The sequence below is a fragment of the Pinus tabuliformis genome, chromosome 9 (assembly GCF_031772625.1).
Source record: "Pinus tabuliformis cultivar Carrire ecotype Pingquan chromosome 9, CPIR1, whole genome shotgun sequence".
NCBI lineage: Eukaryota > Viridiplantae > Streptophyta > Pinopsida > Pinales > Pinaceae > Pinus > Pinus tabuliformis.
Window position 1 is genome coordinate 848241841 of NC_142307.1, and position 12527 is coordinate 848254367.

Sequence of the window (12527 nt, forward strand, 5' to 3'; positions counted from 1 at the left end):
TTTGACTGCTAAAGTCTATGGAGGTGTACATAGTCTATCCCCCTCTGGATTTGGACTTGTGGCATATTAAGAGGAGCCACATATTCTTAACCATTAAGCTCAATCAAGTTGCACAAGAATCAGGGGGTGGGGGGGAGGGGGGATGTTGGCTCTTAATTTTTTACTTAATCAATAATGGTGATGGGACTGATTGATAAGGAATTGATATATCCAATGACTATGAAAAATTCTTCTGGATAAAATTGGTTGTGGAAGTGGTAGCAATAGTATTCTTGGAAGAGAATTCTATGCTATTGCTACAAGCTTTTCCCTTGACTTAATGATGTTGCGATGAGGGAATGATTCGATCTATATTTGTAGAACCTATTGATGATAATTTATTTCATTACATGTCAAGAATCATATACTATGGAGTATGTATTCACTCTAGTTAGTGATAATCTAGTAATCGATTATTTATGTGACTACATAGACATGTGGACTAAAACCAATTGAATCACCTACAAACTTTGGGAGAATCTTGAGAATTTTTTTGGAGAAAGCTTATTTGATTATCCAAAGATATTATAAATATCTAGTGCGGAAAATTATACACACAAATCACAAGGAGCCATTTTTCACCCATGTAATCTTCAAACATGAAAATTCATATTTGACAATAAATGTAATTTGTACCTTTTAACACTAGAGTCACCAAAGTGAGTTTTTAATGCCTTCACAATGATGCTTATCTCATCTCACAAGTATCGAGTCTTCAAAATATTCAAAGAACAAGGTTTTCATTCTTCTAATGGAGTCACGTAGAAGAGATCATTTCTACCTTCGCTTAGGTATGAATAGAAAGGATGGCTCAAGCACTCTTGTAGTTTGAAGAGTATACCTTCTCTCAAAATTCTCATTAAAAGTCTTCTTAGACATTATGGCCCTAGATTGTAGAAACATGTTGATACATATCAGGAAGGATTAGTAGTCGTGGGAAGAGGGTCTTCTTGGTCTCTTTGCAGGTCATAATGACATTGTTTTGGATAAAGAAAAAGCATTAGAAGAAGGAGATCCTCTTGACCTCCTTCAAGATAATGTTGCTCTAGATTAAGAAGAAAATTCAAAAGGTGAGGTGACAATTTCCGCTTTTTAATTACATAGGGTCTCACACTTGAGCCTTAGGAATTTATCTTGATAATTGTGAGATTTTACTAGAACATATTTATAATCACTTAAATAAATAAAAGAATAGGTGATATTAATTAGAAAAAGGGACGAAGGAAGTTAATTATTGTTAAAAGAACTATGTGGACCTACATGGAATACCATGGGAATTCAACATGTAAGAGACAATTTTCAACAACACAAAAGATTAATTACATAGGAAAAGTAGTAAATTATCACCTATATATGGTGTTGGTTTTGATAATTATATTAAAAGAATTAGCCATGATTCATATTGATTAGATTTACCATCTACACTGGCTAGTATTTATAATGTCTAAATCACATTTTTATTTTGGGAGAATATCTACAAGATATTTCACATGTTTTGGACTAATGTGATGTGAAGGTACAAGACCCTATAATGTTTGGAACTAATCTAGATATGGACAAGTGACTCTTTCGTCACAGAATCCTACCATAAGATACTCTAAGGTTTAGCAGGACCAATATAACATAGAGGATACTACTTCAGATGATTCCCAATTTTTTAAAACATTAATTAGACTTGATTAATTAAGTTTGAGGACAAGGATTGTTTGATGGGGGCCAAAGATGTCACAACCATTTTTAGATGTCAATTTCCTATTTACTTTTAGTGGTGCTAGTATTAGCATGAATGTAATTATATTAACATGTTTTTTTATTGTGTCTTAACAATTAAAAAATGTTGTGTGATTGTGTAGGAAACACTCATAAATGGGACCAAGGAAACCAAATGTGTGTAGGTGACACTTTGCTCTTGAATTGACCATGAAACTGCAAATCATGCATGAATTGATCCTTATGATTTTAGAGATTAAGATTTTGAAGTGTTGTTGCATAGTGTGCTTGAATGTCTTGTGAGTAAATTGAGTTTATGCACCCTTTCATTTTGGATGATTATGCTTGTGCATCATGGTATGGGAATGTGTTAGGCCCTTTTCATGGGAAATTTGGGGTTTTAGGATTGGGTTGAATTTTACTTGTAAGAGCATTCCCACATGGAAATGAAATGTTTAAAATGACTACATTTTTAATATGCTTCCATAATATCATTGTTAAGAGAATCCATCACATATCAAGAGGTGGGATGCCACTTATACTATGAAAGCCACATAACCACTTAGCACAACTTAAAGACCACTAGTGGGATTAATGATCCTTTTGTGAGTAATGCATTGTCAAAGTTATTATGAAGATCAAACCAGTTGGTGGTGGCTATAAGGACATCCTAGACTAGTGTTTCAACAAGCATCCTCTTTTTATGTATGATATGTTTACACATGAGTTAGAGGCTAGAGTTCATATGTGTTTAGTATCATTGTATAATGGTAGGGGTAAGGAATTGAAAGATAAGGTTGGTTGAGAGTACTAATGGTGACATGAATTATAAGTTATATGGAGTAAAACTATAAGAGTTAACATATGCATATTAGTACTTAGGTGTTTAGGGGGTTAGGGATTAGGGATTGTAAGAGATATCATAAATTATAGATATTATGGGATATAACATTTATTATTTAAATATTTTTCTGTTTAAACATATGTATTTTTCTAAACTTTACTCTACCTTTAGTTTAGAGCACAAATCTCGTTCCAAACAACTTGAAAGACTCATTTAGTTCTCAAATGAAAATTTCCCCATAATTTTTTTTTTTTGTATATATATATATATATATATATATATATATATATTGGTGATATTATTAACTAAACCATTATTAGAAAAACTTCAAATACCAATGGTTTCAATTGAGATAGATAAATCTACCACTACATAATTTAAAAACAAAACAAAAAACAAAAACTAACTTTCCAACTCACACTCAATTTTAACCAAATACTCTATCCATTTCATCTCCCAAATATTCTTTATCACCGAAGAGATACCAAATATATGTTGCATAGAAAAACCCTTGTGAATTTAAAAACTTAGCGAGATGAGCTTGGACAACCCAGGGGGATATTACTCATTTTGGGGACGAATGATTTTAATCACCATTTTTCTAGGTTAATTAAGTTGTTTAAATTCTTACTCTTTGCATTATATAATATTTTTATATGATTAAGTTATTTAAAAAGTAAATAATTACAAATAAAAATAAAAAATAAAATATTATATTTATATTTATATTGAAAATAAAAAACACAAGAATATTAAAAATTATAAAATTTGTGGGTTAGTTTAAAGGGTCGAGTGTTTATAGTTAAAGTATTTTTGTTATCTAGAGTTTATAAATTCAATTTTTTCGACACTTTTGGGACATCTTAGGGTTAGGATTTTTGGTTAAATCAACATAAAATGATCTTTTCAGATAAATTTGCCCAATACAAATATTCCATAAACATAACAATCTAAATCTTTTATATATATATATATATATATATATATATATATATATATATATATATATATATATATATATATATATATATTTCAAAATCATGTTTTTTAACAAAACTTAATAATAATATGTAAAAATTATTACATCACGTAAAAATAAATAAATATTTTTTATAATTAAAAATAAAATTATATATTACTATTTTCATTTTATTAATAATCATTTTAACTAATTAAAAATAAAATATATAAAAATTTAAATTAATTATTATTAATAATTTTTTTAAACTCCCTGTAATGACACTGGGTTGGAGGAGGAAGTCAAGAAACCTGAATTCGATTGCCTGCCTACCTACTGCACTGGCTGGGGAACTCTTGTCCGCCATGGGATATTTTCTAATAATTGTTTCGTTACTTTCTAATATCACCAAAAAAAATAATGCATATCACAAAAATTTCTTATGGGGGGACTCTCATGTGAGAACCAAATAGGTCTTCAAGTTGCTCGGAGAGAAATTTGTGTTCTAAAGCAAAAGTGGGGTTGGGTTTAACAAAATACATATCTTTCAACACAAAAACCCTTAAATAATAAATATTATATTTCATAATATTTATAATTCATGACCTCTCTTACCATTCTAAATCCCTATCTCCCCTAACACTTAATTACTAACATGCATATGCTAATTCTTATAATCTTATTCCATATAACTTATCATGCATGCCATTTTTTTTTTCTTTTCTAAATTGGTCTACTTCTATATTGATACAAAATATGCTTACAGCGAGGCAAAGGCCTCGAGAGTTCTAGCCCATGAAACGGCATACTGACAAAAAACGTTTGACAAACTATCCCGAGGACTTACATAAAGACTAGCTTCAAGACTTGAAATATCTGAAATCCATAACGAAAGACTTAGTGTCCAGACAGTGACCAAAATTGGGCTTGTAGACCACCTTAGCCAAGACAGATACCAACAGACAGGGAAATGCCACCCACGCAGGGGAAGCCGGCCCTCAAAAAGTTGAAAAAACCTGATACTGGGAGCTACAAACATCAGATGACCTTGTATCCTGAGAGGATTGAACAACCACATTCATCATTTGAACAAAACCAAAAAAACGCAAACCTATTCAGTCTTCATGATGTGTTGGAGGCTGCTCTTCAATAATGCGGTACCCATAATGATTTGGTTCTTCAAACTCCGCAGATTGACCCTCATTCCTTGCAAGTTCTTCTGCTGCAAGAGCGCTCGGGCCAGCAAGAGTGGGCGAATCCTGAATAGCAAAGCTCCCAATGTCCCGTCTCTGCAAAGTTATATTCATCGAGGGAACATTCTGGTGTTCCATTCACTGGCGCTGAGGAACTCCTGAGCCGACTGTCTCCGAACCCCCAGCATGCTCACTCAACTCTACAGTGACCAAAACAATGAAGGAGGAATTGCCCAAACTACAAGGGAGGCGGAAGTGAGCCGTGTGCATTCTGGAGTGCTGAGAGCTCACCTCTGACATAAACTGCCTCCTTCCTCTGCCACACCCACTTCTGGTAGCAGGATAGCAGTAAAAACTGAAATCCGAAGCCTCAGATGAAGGGTCCGAGGTTGTTGAGGACGCCTGGCGAGGGACCTGGCCACGAGAGCTGCCTCTTCTGCAGCCCATTCTGGTGCGCTCTCTAGGCATGTTGAATTGAGCTAGGGAAGCAGAACAAACAGTCAAAGAGGGGAATGCGCAGTGGCGACAGAGGAGAATGCAAAACGGATAAATTGGAGCATGAAATCCTGGAAGAGTGTTAGCTCCTCGAACCAAAGCCAGACAGTGCCCTGAACTGTCTCTAGCACAAGAAGCGATGACTTTTCTTTGTCAGCATGAGCAGATGGGAAGGGTAAAAATGAGAACCGTGCCGAGCGCCATTGCGGTTCAGCTATCAAATTGACGTGCCTGAGAGAGTTGCATTAATTCCGTGATAAAGGAAATTGTGTGAACCATTAACTGCTGCGTCCTGCAGCTCCATCTGGCTGCGGTAAGTGGCCACGCGCCCGCCCGCCAAGCCATCATCGTACTATATTCCAGATTGTTCACCCGCATCCGGGATATCATGCATGTCATTACTAATACGTTCAACTAATTTTATCTTTCAATTTTTTACCCCTATCATTATATAATAATAGTAAATCAATAAATAATTTTCTTTATAAAAATAAAATTATTTTAAATAAATTATACTAAAACCAAAATAACATATCAAATAATTTATTTTTATTAATAATTTGAAAAACAAAACTTAATAATAATATTTGAAAATTGTTATAGCTTAAATTTTTTTTTTTATTAATTTTAATAAAAAATAAAATTATTTATTAATATTTACATTTTATTAAGGAATTGTTTATAGTGGTGTTTTTTGGAAAAAATTGAGGTGAAATCTTGATTTGTGTTATTTAAACCCGGGTTTTCACTATATATATATGGATTCAACACCCTGAAAAACTAGTAGGACACTTCAATTGTGCAGGAATTACCTATCAAGCTTGTGATTTCAACAAATCCCTGCCAAATTTTAAAGAAATTAGACCAGACAAGCTTCCAAAAAGTCTCACTAAAAACAACTAGTTTTAGTAATAATCATTTTGCAATGAAATATATAAAATTTAAAATTGTTTATTTTTTTAAACACAAAATTTAATAATTTTAAAATATAATTTTAAATTAATTATTATTATTGTCATTATTATTATTTTAAAACACAAAATTTAGAAAATTTGTGATACCATTTAACAAAAAATCATATATATATATATATATATATCTATGACAAATCTAGAAGATCAGTGACTACCATATCTACTAAATATTTGTACTAGGAAGATCTATCCAAAGATAAATCCAGCATAAGGGCTAGCTCTCTGCAAGCTCAAGTACATAGCCTAAATCTAACCTAAGAGTTTAGATAGAATCATACTTACTAACTCTTAATAGAAAAAGTACTCTTTGCACGCTCAACCACATAGCCTAAATCTAACCTAAGAGTCCAGATAAAATCATACCTGCTAACTTTTAATAGAAAAAGTACTTTAATAATAGGGACTCGACCAATTAAACAAATCCTCCAAACTAAAAAAAATATTTATTAATATTTACATTGTATATTGAATATATCTTTAGTTAATAAAAATAAAATATATAAAAGTTTAAAATATTTTTTTTATTTAAAAAATAATTTAATCAATGATATTTACTTAAGAAAAAATAGAAAATGAGTAAAGCCAAGATTAAACTTAAGTGAAGATTGAACCTGTGAACTTGTGATTTTTTTTTTCCACAGGAAAAAAGCGGTAACCTTTTATTTAAAAAATGAAAAGTTACACAAAGCATATGCATTGAAGCATTTCCATAAGTTGCCCATTGGCCTCGAGTGCTTTCGCACATAATGCAACGTAGCGAGGCTATCGTGCATTTAGAAAGAATGAAAGAAAAGAAAAAAGAAAGGAGGAGGAAAGGACAGAAAAACCAATTCCCGGTAGTGAGTAGTGGACTCACATCTCATGTTTTTCTCCCCTTCTTCTTTTCGACCTTGCGCCACTCTCCTTGAGTTGGCTCGATCGAAGCTAGGACTAAATGTGTTTCCGCTTTCGGTGGAGCTGTATCATTGTCTGAGTCTGAAGTATCTAAGGGGTGATTCTGTTTGATCCCTCCCATACTCAGATCCTCGCTTGTCTTCTCTATCTGATTTGAATGGAGTTGTGAAGCCTTGTTGGCTGATATGTTTTCCTTTTGTGTCTCCTTTCCTTGGGAAGGCTCAGAATTTGCTGTAGAGGTAAATTCCTCCTCTGCTTTTGATTCGTCTTCCTCTGAATCGGGAGGGGGAAATTGCCATCCTTTCCTCTGCTTTCCTTTCTACTTCTTTTTACTGTTTGCTTTCTTGGCTTCTGGGCATGTACTTTGCAAGTGTTCTATCAGCCTACAGTTCCTGCATCTGAATGCAGTGGTTTCGTAGTCTAGACCTTGCAGCCAGTTTTGTTGTTTGTATACCAGCCTTATACTTTCCAGGAGTCTTTTACTTAGATCTACTTCCACACAAATGCGTGCAAAGGTGTAGATCCTCTCATCAGTCCTTTCCAGATCTGTTTTGATATATTTCCCTATGCTGTTCCCAATTCCTTCCAAAACTCGTTCGCTCCAAAAGTGAACGGGAAGGTTGTATAGGCGAACCCAGACCGACATTTTGGAGGCAGTCATTTTGTTTGGATCAAAATCTGGAAACCATGGGGTCATAAAAAGACCCGATGTTCCCCAAAACCAAGGCCCAACACTGATGATTGTATCTCTGACTTCCGTAGATGTGAATTTAACAATGAAAAACCCCTTGGAGCATAAATGTATATCACATTCCATGGTCCAATTGGTGAAGATCCAGTGGAATAGATCCATTGGCTTTGGCCAAAAACTGTTAAAAAGGCATATTAGGGCCTGTGTTTCATATGACGTAACGGAATCTTCAAGTCCTGTAGAATCAAAATTGAGGGCTGGGGTTTGCCCTAGCTGATCTACTATGTATGGCCTAGGTGTATATCCACCTTGATCTGGAGGGGACCCTGGATCTCTGCTACCCTGTAATATGTTTTTGTAAGAGGAGCCACCCTTGGGATTTTGCTGAGATGTTGTCTTTTTCCCTTTGTCTCCTCCTGAGGAGCTTGGATGTCCCTAGGGTTGAGCCCCTCCTCTCAGCCTAAGGTTTAAAGCAATGGTCGTTTCTGGGCCAATATCATAATTTTTCAGGGTTCTACTATCCTAAAGGGACCACCTACCACTGACCAAATGTTGGATCTAAACAGGGTATCCCATCAATGCCCATATTTGCTGTTTCAACTGCATAATGGTGCTTTCTGCATGTACCCACACTAGACAGGTTTTCCCCACAGGGGGTTTAATAAAAATCTGAAAACAAGATGTTGTTACCTGTTGCCTAGGTTCTGGCTGTTCTAGCTGCCCATGATATTGCGCTGTCGCGGCGCTGAGAAGATCAGAAACCCTAGCCATGTTGTTCACCCGATCCGCAGAGTTGCATGTCGGATCAACCTTATTCAGGCCCCGGTTTATTGGATTATAGGCCAGATCTGACGGATCGATAGCAGATCTAGGGTTATCTGCCAGCGTTAGAGTCTCACTCTCATCTATGAAATCCATGCCCACAGCTTCCAAGATCTGGGTCTCCACAAAATATTTGATTCGAGCACAGGGTATGATGATCCGCCAAACCAAACCTAGATCGATTAGTCTGTTGATGGCGTCCCCGATCTGCCCCGCCTCTATCACTACTATGGCTCCAGCCTCTTCTGCATATGACGGAGGTTTCTTCGGATCGTTGTTCCCACTCTTCTGATCAGAATCTGTAGTAAGTACCTCAGACTCGAGAAATTGAGCAAGAAAGACGTCCTCGTTGTCGCTGCCATCTACGTAACTTGGAAGAGAACCCTCTTCTCGCTCTCTGTCTGAGCTCAAAATCCTTTCAAACTCCGCGCTCGAAGTTTCTTCAACGTCGGCCATCCTGAAAACTCGTCCCTCGTTCGACTCTGCTTCAAAAAATAAATCCGTCCACACCTCTAAGTTTCATGAACTTGTGATTTGTGCAATCGCACAAACACTTTAACAAAATATTCATTAACCAATTAAAATATAATATTTTTTTAATTATTATTATTATTATTATTATTATTATTATGATTTTAAATTTTGTATTTTTATTTACATTGGAATTGGCAACAGGGACAGCCTCACGACTCGCGTTACACGGGGTTGATTTCTGACCGCTACCTCTATAACCACTGGGAGCTGCGCCCGCCCCTCTATACAGCTGCAGGGTAAGTCCGAGGGATTTTTGAACTCGTGACCTTCGGTACGGAGCCCACCTTTCTAACGAACTTCACTGCATTGTGATTACCAACTCACCTACCCCATGGGCTAATATTTAATTAAATTAAATACTCTGTGAAATAGACTTTAACTTCTGAGTAAAAAGTATACTCCAAACACCTATTTAAAAAATAAAAATATGTTCTGAAATTATCATTATCATGTGACTCCATCATGAGATTATCATTCGAATCGATTGTCCCTAGCCATGTCTGTTTGGCCACATTTCTCCATTATTAGAAAATCTTTGTCTAGTCTTTTACAGTGCATTGGCCTTATCTATGCCCACTAGGGCTCCATTATTAGGTTGAATTTATCGTTTTGGTATACCAAATTTCCAATCTGTTATATAATTTCCCTATCTGCGACAGATTTTCAATCTCCATCTCCACCTACTGTCTATCACTATCTCCTTACTGTCCCATTGAAAGGGTAGTGCAACATGGTAAGCAGCAAGAGCAGGATACTGATAATTGGGGCAACATGCTTCATCGGTCATCACTTTACTGAAGCCAGCCTTGCTACCGGCCATCCCACCTTCCTTCTCGTCGGAAAGTTTGCTGCGTCTTCTAACCCTTAGAAAGTCAAGCTTCTTGAGTTCTTTCAGGTCTCTGGTGCCAATATAATCAATGTAAATATTTAGAATCTCTCTGTTGTCATTCAAGTTTGTGAGGAGCATTATTTTCCTATTTAGATCAATTTTCATAAGTAATATTTTGATTTAAGTATTTTTCGCAGTGCATTATATTAGATATCATTTTTGGGATTCAACTGCATTAAGTAAGTCATTCACTTATGATCATTTCCATGAAATAGTCCACTTCATTCATCTATGACCATTTCCATGAAATAGTCCACTTAGCACTCATTGCATTGGGTGATGCTCTGAGGGGTGAAGAAGTGGGATTGAAACTAGTGAAATGAATCACGCAGCGTCAATCAATCATCACCTCCACCTCCGGAGCTTGCACCCCGTAACCAGGACTTCCTGGGAGGTCATCCATCTCAGATCGCCTTTGGCTCAAGCACGCTTAACTATGGAGTTTTCCCCACAATCAAGCCCACTTAGCGTGCTACCCCATTTTGATTATTTATAAGTTCGAGATTAGTCTGTTTAGTTTGTTTAAGTGGGGTTTAGTTTTCACTTAAATATCATAAGAGGGGTTGAGAATAGAAGTCACTTTATGGAAGGAATTAAACTATTTAAAGACACATTCAAGCTCAATCTAGCTTCACAGAATCGTGATGATAGTATACCACTATTGTAGATTATTCTTCCATCCAATAGACAAGTAGATTATTTTTCCATCCAATAAACAAGATAGCCGCTACCTAAGTTTAAAGTAGTTTAAAGAAAATATATATATATATATATATATATATATATATATATATATTGAATTTGTAATAAATATATTGGTATATTTGTCTGGTTCTATCTTTGATATCTGTCTGTGTCTCTGAAGGGATCTGATATTTGTCTCTGTCTATGTAGGGATCTGTGGAGGACTATACAAGTCTAGTGGAGGCAATACGAAAAGCTGATGTGGTCATCTCAGCTGCAGGCTGCTTACAGCTAATGAGTCAGATGAACATTATCAAAGCCATTAAGGAGGTTGGAACCATCAAGGTATATTGTCTGGTATATAGAACTGTATGAGGTATATTATGTGATATATACACAACTATATGAATATGAGCAGTAGACTATTTTAAAATGTTGTATACTCATAACTAACTACTCGGGGTGATGATATATATAGAGATTTATACCATCGGAGTACGGGGTTGATTATGAGAGAATCTATGATCCAGCAGGGCCTATAAAAGTCGTTGTTGATGACTCTCTAAAAATTCAGAGGGCAGTTGAGGCAGAAGGCATCCCTTACACATATATCATTGCCAACTTGTTTGCAGCATATTTTGTGCCAAGTTTAGGGTAGCTGATCCTGAATGGCATCCCTTCAAGGGATAAATTTGCTATTTATGGAGATGGAAATTCCAAAGGTTTTTGAATCAAACTCTTTGCTCAAAATTTAGTTGACATTATATTTTGATCTGGACTGTATAATAGTCTACGAGGAAGTAGTTTTTAATTCATTCCACAATGTCAAATTTGATTGCAATGGAGTTTCTTTTCTAAAGGAGGAGGATGTTGCAAAATTTACCATCAAGATAGTGGATGACCCCAGAACTCTCAATAAGTCTCTGCATTTCATGCCTCCTGCCAACACCATGTCTATGAATGAGCTTGTGGGTGTATGGGAGAAAATGATTGGCAGAACTATGGAGAAGACCTATGTATCAGAGGAAGAGTTGCTGAAAAATATGGCAGGTTGGTTAGGTTCTGCAACTTTTTTCCTTCTTCCCTTAGACTAAAAGATGAATTCCGATTAATGACTTGTATGCATCTATTATTCATTTGGTTGCTATATGTGTGCTCTGTATAAGCCTAAGTGATTGACCTGTGACTGACATAGACACACAGTGGGAGGTGTCGTCTACTGTGGGTGATGGTACATTTGAATTGTCTTGCTGTCACATGGTTTATTTTAGAGGGGGTCTACGAAATTTTCAAATGGGACCTCATGGTGTGGAAGCCACTCAACTCTACCCCGATCTCAAGTGCACTAATGTTGTTGAAGAGTACCTCTGCCCTTATGCTTCCGAGCCTATGAAATGTAGCCGTTAATGGATGTGTAGCAACTAGTCTCTTAGTCAGTTTAGATATGGCTTGTGCCAAATTTAAGTCGAATTGTTCAATAATTTGAACTTTATGGTCTATTTTGATTATTTGAGAAAACCGAGGTCGCATGAGTTAAAGAATATGATATATAATTGATAAATTTGCTGTAAACAATAATTTCAATTTCATGGTTCATTTGATTATTATAATAAAAGAATTGCATGAAGCAAGAATATATGATAAATTTGTTTAATTTTTTTTTTTCAGATTATATTGTTTTGTTTACACACTAGCAAGGTATGAATTTCACCTCTCAACCACCCATCAAATTTAATGGTTTAGCCAACTCTAACACTCGTTTTAGTCATTTTAACCAAAAATATTGAGGGTTATGAAAAA

The 12527-nt window shown here is 35.5% G+C and overlaps 1 pseudogene across 1 annotated transcript; it reads left to right on the plus strand.

Annotated features, from left to right (window-relative positions):
- The first annotated feature begins 9884 nt into the window (after nt 1-9884).
- LOC149151444 (phenylcoumaran benzylic ether reductase PT1-like) lies at nt 9885-12249 on the plus strand (annotated as a pseudogene). Its single transcript, XR_016263278.1, has 5 exons — nt 9885-9989; nt 10938-11072; nt 11206-11449; nt 11574-11777; nt 11999-12249. The product of XR_016263278.1 is annotated as a phenylcoumaran benzylic ether reductase PT1-like (transcript).
- The last annotated feature ends 278 nt before the right edge of the window (nt 12250-12527 follow it).